The sequence below is a fragment of the Coptis chinensis genome, chromosome 2, assembly GCF_015680905.1.
Source record: "Coptis chinensis isolate HL-2020 chromosome 2, ASM1568090v1, whole genome shotgun sequence".
Classification (NCBI taxonomy): Eukaryota; Viridiplantae; Streptophyta; class Magnoliopsida; order Ranunculales; family Ranunculaceae; genus Coptis; species Coptis chinensis.
Window position 1 is genome coordinate 101022523 of NC_141457.1, and position 9997 is coordinate 101032519.

The 9997-nt window shown below is 38.6% G+C and overlaps 1 long non-coding RNA gene across 1 annotated transcript; it reads right to left on the reverse strand.

Annotated features, from left to right (window-relative positions):
- Nucleotides 1-4216: 4216 nt before the first annotated feature.
- LOC147519655 (uncharacterized) lies at nucleotides 4217-9432 on the reverse strand. The gene is made up of 4 exons (XR_015214268.1): nucleotides 9315-9432; nucleotides 9145-9225; nucleotides 4441-4890; nucleotides 4217-4366 (listed from the first exon to the last, which is right to left on the reverse strand). It is a non-coding gene; the product is annotated as an uncharacterized LOC147519655 (long non-coding RNA).
- Nucleotides 9433-9997: the final 565 nt, after the last annotated feature.

Consider the following 9997-nt stretch of genomic DNA (forward strand, 5'->3'; position numbering starts at 1 on the left):
GGCGAAAGTACGTGTGTGGGGTGACTCCATCTCCTACGCCTCTAACACCGACCACCGTGTTCGGAGTACCTAATGCGAGTCAAGACGTCTTTAGTACCCTCAACCTCTAAAGTTCCTTCCTTGACCTGCGTTTGATAATCATCCTACAAGATAATGAGAGTGTGGATGTAGACTTATCGATCACCCAAAACCACGAAGCAGAAAAACGATTGCAAGATTTGAATTAATAAGAGGGTTGGTCACAACCATAATCTACACCTTGTTTATTGTTTCTAAGCAAGTATCTCGAGCAACCCATCAAAAGTTTCTCAAAATGTTGTCACCCTCTCAGTTGAACTTTGATTCATACAGTGGACTTAATAATCACACAAATGTTTCTCAAAATAAAAAGGAGTTTTATGACACCCCACTGAAGTGATTTTGAACCCTCCCCCCCCCCTCACAGATATCCATTCTAGTTATTACGCGTGCATGGGGCAGCATGAAAAGGAGTGCAAGTGGGTAACTTATATTCTTAAAATTTTCCATGTACCATTCAAGAACTGCCCCTTAGTATGATAAGCTAAGCAACATGATCAAATATAGAAAGTAAAACAAGAGAAGCAAATCATCACCTTGGTCAATGTGGCACCTTTCTCTGCCTCTATATTGTAACCTTATTATTACTATTAATATAACATTCACACTATACTAGGAAGTATACTAGACTGAAGCGTACTATTTCTCTGCAACTTCCTTGGTAGCATCATTTGCATAGTTACCATCTTTGCCTTGGAGGGAAAGTTGCCACCCATAAGACCTGTCCTTTCCAATAAATGATGCGCCCTCCTCTTGTCTCTGTTTTGAAGTATATATCACATCAAATAATAACAAATTAGAGGATTGCAATATTACATAAATAATAAGAAATTAAAGGAATGCTATATTACATATCAAATAACAAATTAGAGGAATGCTATATACATTTACTTACCTTTTTCTCCACGCGATTAGCAATACTCATCCTGCCTGTTCGGTGGTTAAACTTCTTTTGCTTTCGCCGCGTAGATTGCACTTCGCTAAGATTCTTACAAATTAAAAAATAAAAATAAATACGTGTTATGTACTAGAGCTGTTTAAACCATTTCTTGAAATAATACTTTAATTTGGAAGTAGTTTTGAATGAGAAAAACATTCCTATAGGCCCTTAAAGTGATTAACTCAAGAAGATAACTTCAAATCGTCTATAGGAACAATTCTTGATATGGGATTGTAAAATGGCGATGGGTTATACACTCGGAAAACCTCAATATCCAGCAGACATCGAGAAAACCTCAAGGTAATAGCATAGTGAGATCGTGAATGCGGTATATAGCAAATAAAGAGAACAAGCATAACGACTTAACGTGAATGCGGATGATAGCTTTCTTGTTCTCTCTCGTCCCCTAGTAGCTAGTTTTGAGTTCCCTTCCTCTAGTAGCTAGGCTGCTTCTAGTAGCTAGATTGTTTTGGTTTGGAGTGGGGTGGGACGATGTGATACCCAAGTATTCCCCTGTCTTGGTACTCTTTCCCCGATCGAAGCGGGGGAGCGGGGACCCGGCAATGACAAATATGAAGATAGAGGAAAGAGTACCGTCAAGAAGGCTTGCAGGGGTCCATCCATTTCGGCTGCTGCTTAGGCGAATGGGGGCCATGATCGACCTTTGGAGACCGATCTTTGGGTAGCTCCTTATATTGGGGATACTCCGAGAGCTTCATTAGTTCACAACATGGAGGCCACGTAGGCAAAGGCATTGGGTGCCTATTGTCAAGTCGGGAAGCTGGAATATCTGAAGCTGTTGGAAGTGGGTAGAGAGCCCCTTAATCGGTCAAGGTGGGTAGCCATTCGTTAGATCCTTGTACCTACCCCCAAGTTTGTTGACAATGGAGTCGAAGGCAGTTAGACTTCGAGATGCCGAGCTCGAGCCATGTTAAGCCCAGAAGACTTTGTAATTACTCGATGTGTGTGCGAAGTAAGGCCTAAGCTTCTTAACCGAGAACATAATCGAGGATCCCTTTTCGATCTAGGATTACCTCGCGTCGCCGTCGAAGGGTGAAGTACACCGATGTTGTTCTCTTGGGTAGTAATTCAATGTATTGTCGAAACCATATAAAACGGCATAAAACATTATCGGCATTGAGGATCACTACCATTTGGAGGGAGGGAAACTTGTTAGATGCCTAAGGCGAGGAGCATCTCTACAACCGAATGAAGCTACACGGACAAATGGCGGACCTACATGGTTGGTTGCAGAAGTAGGAAGCACCTTTTGATAGGCTTTTTAGATTTGATTAATTGTATCCTACCCCAAGTTTGTTGACAATGAGTGGGAGTCAGAAGACAGTTAGACTTCGAGATCGAGCTCTCGAGCCATGTTAAGCCCGAGGAAGACTTTGTAATTACTCGATTGTGTGTGCGTAGAAGTAAGGCCTAAGCTTCTTGGCGAGAACACTAAATGCGAGGGATCTCTTTTTTCGATCTAGGAGTACCTCGTCTCTGCGTCGTCGGCGAGTTCGGTGACGAAGTACACGATGTTGTTCTCTTGGGTAGTAATTCAATGTATTGTCGAAACCATATAAAAACAGCATAAAACATTATCGGCATTGAGGATCACTACCATTTGGAGGGAGGGAAACTTGATCTTGATGCTTTGGCTAACTAAGGGAGCAGCATCTCTACAACCGAATGAAGCTACCTGGACAAATGGCAGACCTACATGGTTGGTTGCAGAAGTAGGAAGCACCTTTTGATAGGCTTTTTAGATTTGATTAATTGTATCCTACCCTATAGATATAAATAGTAGTAGATGCGGTTTAGCTTGAATCCTAGCGAGGGTGCATTGACCACGCTAATCTCTTTGTACTCAATGTACATTTCACTTTCATTTTTAACGAATTTATACTTACAAAGCATAAAAAAAAAGGGTTAACTCCCCTAGTGTCTAAGAGTCTATCTCTAGAGATGATCATAATTAACCTTGACCTATATCAAATTTCAAGCACTTATGAAACCCACTGCTAGTCGACCATTTCATTTTGGCCTCATATTTTCATACACTAGTAGTAACCCCTATTCAAGTATTCAACTAAAAAATTCCAGTTGCAAACAAACCAGAGAAAATATCGATTGCTGATGTTATTGGTCTCCATCCATGCAAAACAAGAAAAAAAGGTGCAAAATATCGTTGGGTATTTCGTTTGGTCCTCCACTTACACAAGTTTCAATACTCCCTATTTTAACTTTTTGAAAATCAGTCGACCGTTGAAGCTAGCTGCGTAAAAAAAGAGTTGAGTCATGGTGGCAACATTGAGGAAGAGACAACGACTTTTAGAACAAACACCGAAAGTTCTAAACAAATCAAACACAATGACCATAAGGGATGACAATCTCAATCTACCAAAACATCTAATGATGCTTATGGTCTTCTGGGTATACTTCCTAGTATAGTGTGAATACAAACTCCCACATAATTCTAATCATCTAGACATAGATTTAGTTATTATAAATTTAGACGAATATCATTTTGTCACATTCTCGCACACAATTTCAGTCAGCGCGAGCCCCTTGAACTCGGTAAGCATGATTAAACAATGGCGGACTTGGCGTGAATACAAAGGGCGGCAACAGAGAAACTCGACAAGGAATACAAAGGGCAGCAACAACAATGAAAGGCGAACCGAAACCAAATGACAAATCTAAAGTAGAAGCATAGAGATAAAGCGAGACTTTTTTTGTTGCGATATGGAGATACTTGAGGTTTAAACACTTAGTCATGCCAACCGATAACTTCGGAAGGGAGACTACAACGGACTAAGGATGACATGCAACCAAGAACAGATGATGCAAGGGAATCCACCTAGAATCTTACAAGATAAATTCTCATAAGCTCTCTTGTATAATCAACCCCCTTTGGAATCTCAAAAAAAAGGAAACCACAAATCAACAAAATCCACTCAAACTAAACTTGGCCTTACGCCACAAGTCCAACCTCCCAGGCACATCCTCTTTGCTTGGAATCCACCGATACATGGATACTAGCCTCTTTAGGACTTTCAAGAAACTAAGGCGGTAAAACAATAGCTTGCATGCATGTACAAACAAAAGCAAAATAAAATTAAGAGAAATACGCATACCCAGAAATTGGTGTAAGTCTACTTTTTACAAAAGTATCCCAATCTTCTTGGTGATTACTTTTCTATACAACTTTGGTATTTTCTTGAGTCTCTTCGGTTTATTCTTAAAAGGTAAGATGTACCGTCTAGTAAGACGAGACTTGAATGCTTTCCACAACTTGCCCATCGCACTTGTACGAATAGATCTTTCGTTTGTGTCCAACTTAAATTTTTCCTATTTGTAGGTAGCATATTAGTTAATCATGCAAACAAAATGAAATTAGCTTATAAAACATTAGATTAATGTACCTTCAAAGAGATCCACAAATTTTTCTTCAATGTTGGTGATACATCTTTCCAATTAGTTATTGTAATCCTTACTCTTGCCCTCACCAAGTAGCCTCCATAACTACCGATGTCAGTTCCACCTTGACCAATTGGTTGCCCAGATTCATTATAAACAACTCCTTGATATTCACCCTTTTTCAATTTTTTTATTTTTACACACTTTGCCGCTCTTCTGACTTTCCTTTTTTTTGCTTGAACCTTTTGCTACTGCCTCGTCAACTTCCATATCTTTTGAGCCCAACCGCTTCTCTGAGTCTGAATGGTCCTCAAAGCCATCTTCCGAGTTTGAATACCCTTGTGAACCATCTTTGGAGTTCGAATGATCTTCTGAGCCATCTTCCGAGTCTGAATTCTCTTCGGAATTTGAATACTCTTGTGATTCTGAATGCTCTTATGGATCCATGAGTGTACCTGTAAAGACCATTTTTGTTTTTGCAAGGTTTGTCAATATATATAAAACTTCCATATATAAAGCTTCCACCAAGTAGGTCTTTAATTGTTTAGAAATGTAAACATGCAAATGTAAACAACACTAGTCATCTCGGTTTTTTGTAAGTTTAACACAAAAACTTGAAACATTCTAAAAACCCGATAAAAAACAACAAAAAAAATAAGAAAAAGAAAAGAAAAGTCCCATAATGACTAGTAAGAAGTCTTATTTAACTTAAAGAAAAACTCATTCGGGCTCGACCCAAATCCCTTCACAATTTTCACGAGCATAAGGCAATGGCAATTCATTAGCTAAATCAAAGGAGTCAATAGTTGGCAGCGCCTTGTCTGTAATGGAATCATCATCGAACCCAGCATCATCGTTCTTATTGCGATAGTCTCTTTCAGGAGTTGCAAGGACAACTGACCATCCCATATTTAGTTGGTCACTCACATAAAAAACTTGCTTGGCTTGGGACGCTAAAATAAAAGGGTCGAACTTGTGGCCAACTTTACCAAGTTGCACAGATGTGAAACCCAATTCATCAACCTTAATGCCTCTCTTGCTATCAACCCAATCACACTTGAAAATAGGAATCTTGAAGGTCAAGTAATCCAACACCCATACGCCCGGTAAGCACACCATAAAAGCACATATCCGAAATTACAGGATTCTTGTCCTTGGCACTAGAAATCTGCATTGCTGAGGCCACTACACTGACTCCACTATTTTGGTTGACTAGTTTAGCTTCTCGGTCCTTTGTGTGATAGCGAAAACCCTTAACTTCATATCCGGAATATTTTAGCACATCTAGACTAGGTCCCATGGCCAAAAACTGCAACGTTTCGGAGACTTTGTTATTTGGTATGTCTTGCTCTTCCTCAACCTGGTTCTCAAACAATGTTAAGAACAGTGTTTTAATTTTTTAAGTAACAATAGAGTGTTAACAAAACATACCTTTTGGCGAAGCCAATTAATAAAGGTGCGATTATGCTCAGCTTTTATCCATTTTACACCCTTGCGATGATTTTGAAGCCTTAGGTAGTCCATATGCTCCCTTTTATGTTAATAATTAAAAGAATACAAGTATTAACTACCAGCTCCCTTATGGAAACGTTGGAGATAAACATCTAGTTAAATTGAACTATTGTGTGTTTATCTACTTACTTGATATAAGGCTGAACTTCTTTCATGTTTTCCAACACATAAAGATGTGCTTGTTGCCGGACTTTTCATCAACTTCAACAACATGCGAACCCCAATCGGTCTTCCACTGCAAATTGTATCTCCATCTTCCAAATCATTGTCTGTCATGTTTCTTGTGGAAGGAACTCCAATTGCATCTACTTCACTCAAGAATTCAGCACAAAACTTCAATGACTTCTTACGCAATATAATTCTCCGCCATACATCCTTACGGGCCGGTTTTGATTCCTAACATATCCCTTTAACACCATCATGTACCTAGAAAGTTTTTTAAAGCTTTAAACCTTTGATACGTGCATTGTGAGACATTTAATAAATAAATTAAAAAAATCATTCACTTACCTCTCAAAGGGATACATCCATCGGAAAAACTGGACCACATAGCTCGACCTCCCTTACAAGATGAATCATCAAATGCACCATGATGTCGAAGAATGATGGTGGGAAAAACTTTTCTAACAAACACAAAGTTACCACCAAATCTTTCTGAATATTATCCAATTTCGACACATCCACTATTTTTGTGCAAAGAGCATTAAAGAAGAAGCATAACCGAATAATGGTATACCTCACATGCTTTGGCAACACCGATCGTATCGCCACAGGAAGAAGTTGTTGCATTAGTCGGTGGCAATCATGAGATTTAAGACCATATAATTTCAAATCTTTCATTGAAACACAAGATTTGAAATTAGAACAATATCCATCTGGGACCTTTAGTTCAAACAGTGTGTTGCAAACTTCCTCTTTCTCTTCTCTAGATAATGTATAACATGCTGGCGGTAGGTAGAATCTTGTCCCTCTCTTCTCTGGTGCTAGTTCTTCCCTTAAGTGCATCTCTACAAGGTCAAGTCGGCTTTGAAGTGAATCCTTTGTTTTCAATGGAATGTTAAGCAAAGTCCCAATGATGCTATCACACACATTTTTCTCAATATGCATGACATCCAACTTATGTCTCAAAAGCAAATGTCTCCAGTAAGGCAACTCAAAAAATATAGATCTCTTTTTCCAGCGACCTTCCTCATGATTTTTGTGTACACCTGTATTTTTCGGACACTTTGGTGTTTCTGTATCCTTAGAACTTATTTGCTCCTTTCCCCTTTTTCTTTTCTTTGAACCTTTGGACCTAATTCGCGCCTTCTCCTTCTTTGATTTTTTTGACTTTCTAGCACTTTCTGGTGGCTTTCCCCATGAGTTTTTGAAATGCTTAACTTTTGTGAAGATTTGCACCCCGTTTAATGATTCTGGACTTGATCGCAGCTCTTGCTTACCATTAAATGGTTTTTTCTCCTTTCGGTACGGATGGTTTTCTGGAAGCCATCTCCTGTGTGCCTGGTATACATTCTTCTTGCCGTGTTTCAATCTAATAGAATCTGTATTTTCCCCGCATACTGAACAAGCAAGATACCCCTTGACAGTACAACCAGCTAAGTTTCCAAAGGCGGGAAAATCACTGATTGTCCACAATAGCACAGCCCTAAGTATAAAGGATTCTTGCTTATAGGCATCATATACCTCAACACCGGGCTGCCATAACAACTGAAGATCTTCAATCAAAGGTGCAAGATAAACATCAATGTTGTTACCAGGTTGGTGCGGACCTGATATCAACAATGTTAACATTAAGAACTTTCTCTTCATGCACAGCCATGGTGGCGGGTTGTAAAGTCGCCAATATAACAAGGCCAACAACTATATGTCTGCTGCTAAGAGAAGCGTGTGGATTAAAGCCATCGGTTGAAAGTGCAAACCGAAGACTTCTCGAATCACCGCAAATTCTCGGCCAAGATTGATCGGCGTGTCTCCATGCTTAGGAATCATTTGGGTGACTCATTTGACCATCAACTACCTCTCTTTCATTCGCATGCCATACCAAATTCTTAGCCGTTTCAACATTTGAAACATTTTTTTAAGTCTAGGGATTATTGGGAAATACCATAGTACTTTTCTTTGGAACACTATAATTTTGGTCGGGGATTATTCTTTTTCACCTTATACCTTGACGCTCCACATGTAGGACAAGTAGTTCTATCCTTGTTTATTAAACCTCTATAGAGAATACAATCATTGGGACATCGTGAATCTTCTCATGCTTTATTCCAAAAAACGGACAAAGTTTCCTTCGCCTCTCTCATGGTCAAAAGGCGTACTCATTGCAATCTGGGAGCATATCCTTAAATGAGCCAACACCATAGAAGTTTTTTATCGGACCACCCACTCATTGCCTTCACATTGAAAAGCTTAACCAGAGATGATAACTTGGTGTATTTTTTACACCCGTCGTACAAAGGTAAATAAACTTCTTCAATTAGTTCACAAAGTTTTTCAGGGTTCCCATGAAAGTCTCCTGAGTGGCCTCAAACATTTTTGCGATGTTTGCGGCCTCATCTAGTCCACCCTCATCAAAACCTTCCTCTGACTCCCTACTCGATGCTGACTCCTTTGGAGCATCTTCCCCATGCCACACCCATGTGCAATACGTTTGTTCAATCCTTTTCGTTCTCAGATGACGTCCCACCTCCACTATATCAAATTCGTACATATTCCCACATTCAATGCATGGATAGGGTATACAATTCTTACGTTTTGCATTATCAAAAGCAAATGTAAGAAACTGATTAACGCCTTCTACATATTCAGTAGAAAATATATCTCGACATCCATGACTTGTCCATCTCGGGCTACCAAAACAAAATACGATAAGTCCTTATAAATTCGACAAACAAGCAAATCTGAAAATAGAGTTAACTGAAAAATATAGTCTAGTTTAAAATTAAAAACAAAAATCATGTTAGATAACCATTTGTGAAACCTTCGTTTATAGCCCCTAAAGTAAACCTTCGTTTCATAAACCTTCTTTTATAGCCCCTAAAGTAAACCATTTATAGTTTAAAGTTTCATAAACCCTGTATAGCCCCTAAAGTAAACTTTCGTTTCATAAACCAAAAAAAAAAACACTAACGACCACCTCAAATCAGGAATAAAGCACAAATTGTAAAAAAAAATCCAAATCAAATGAAAACCCATACCTTACTTGATTTAACTGGATATTGTTGTACGAGAGAGCTGTGAACACGTAGAAATCCTAATCACAATCAATTGAAATTCCCCTATTCCAAAAAAAATATTGGTATAGAACTCAAAAACCAAAACTTTTTACTGCAACAAATTCAAAATCGAATAGAGATAAAGAACTAACCTTGTCTGTCTTCAATTACCGAACTGAATTTTGGAGAGGTAATAAATTTTAGATGGAGAATGAGTGAAGAGAGAGTCGTGAGGAATTGATTTAGGTTGAGAGAGTGAAGATAGAGTCGCGAAGTGTGTTTAGAGTTTGATTTTGAAGGAAGCTCACGAAAGTGTTTTTGTTTTTCGTGTTTGTATAATTACAGAATTTGAAGAGTTTCAACTAAAGCAGGAGTTGAGTGAATGTGGGTGTGTCGTGTTTTTTTGTTTTTAGTGGAGCTGTGGGCATAGACCAAAAACTACCTAGGTCATATAATGGGTCAAACGGTCACTTAAGAGTCGGATAATACGTAACTATTTTAGTGAAATAGTCACAAATAGTTCTCCACACATATACACCTTCTTTAGAAAAAAACCATTTGTGACCGTTTTAAAAAATGACGTCACTAAAAACTTTTTAAAACAGTCACAAAAACCCTTTTATGCCATTTGTGACCGTTTCGAACAGAACAGTCACAAATACCATTTTAAAACAGTCACAAAAAGCCTTTTTTTACTAGTGTTGCTCCTGCAAAGGTAAGATAATAAGCTATAGAAGATCCTTGAATTTGCAAGCTATATATTGTCTATAGATAGTTGATATGTATTCAAGAACATCAACACTTTGAATGGGGTTTTTGTTAAAAGATAGTTGTG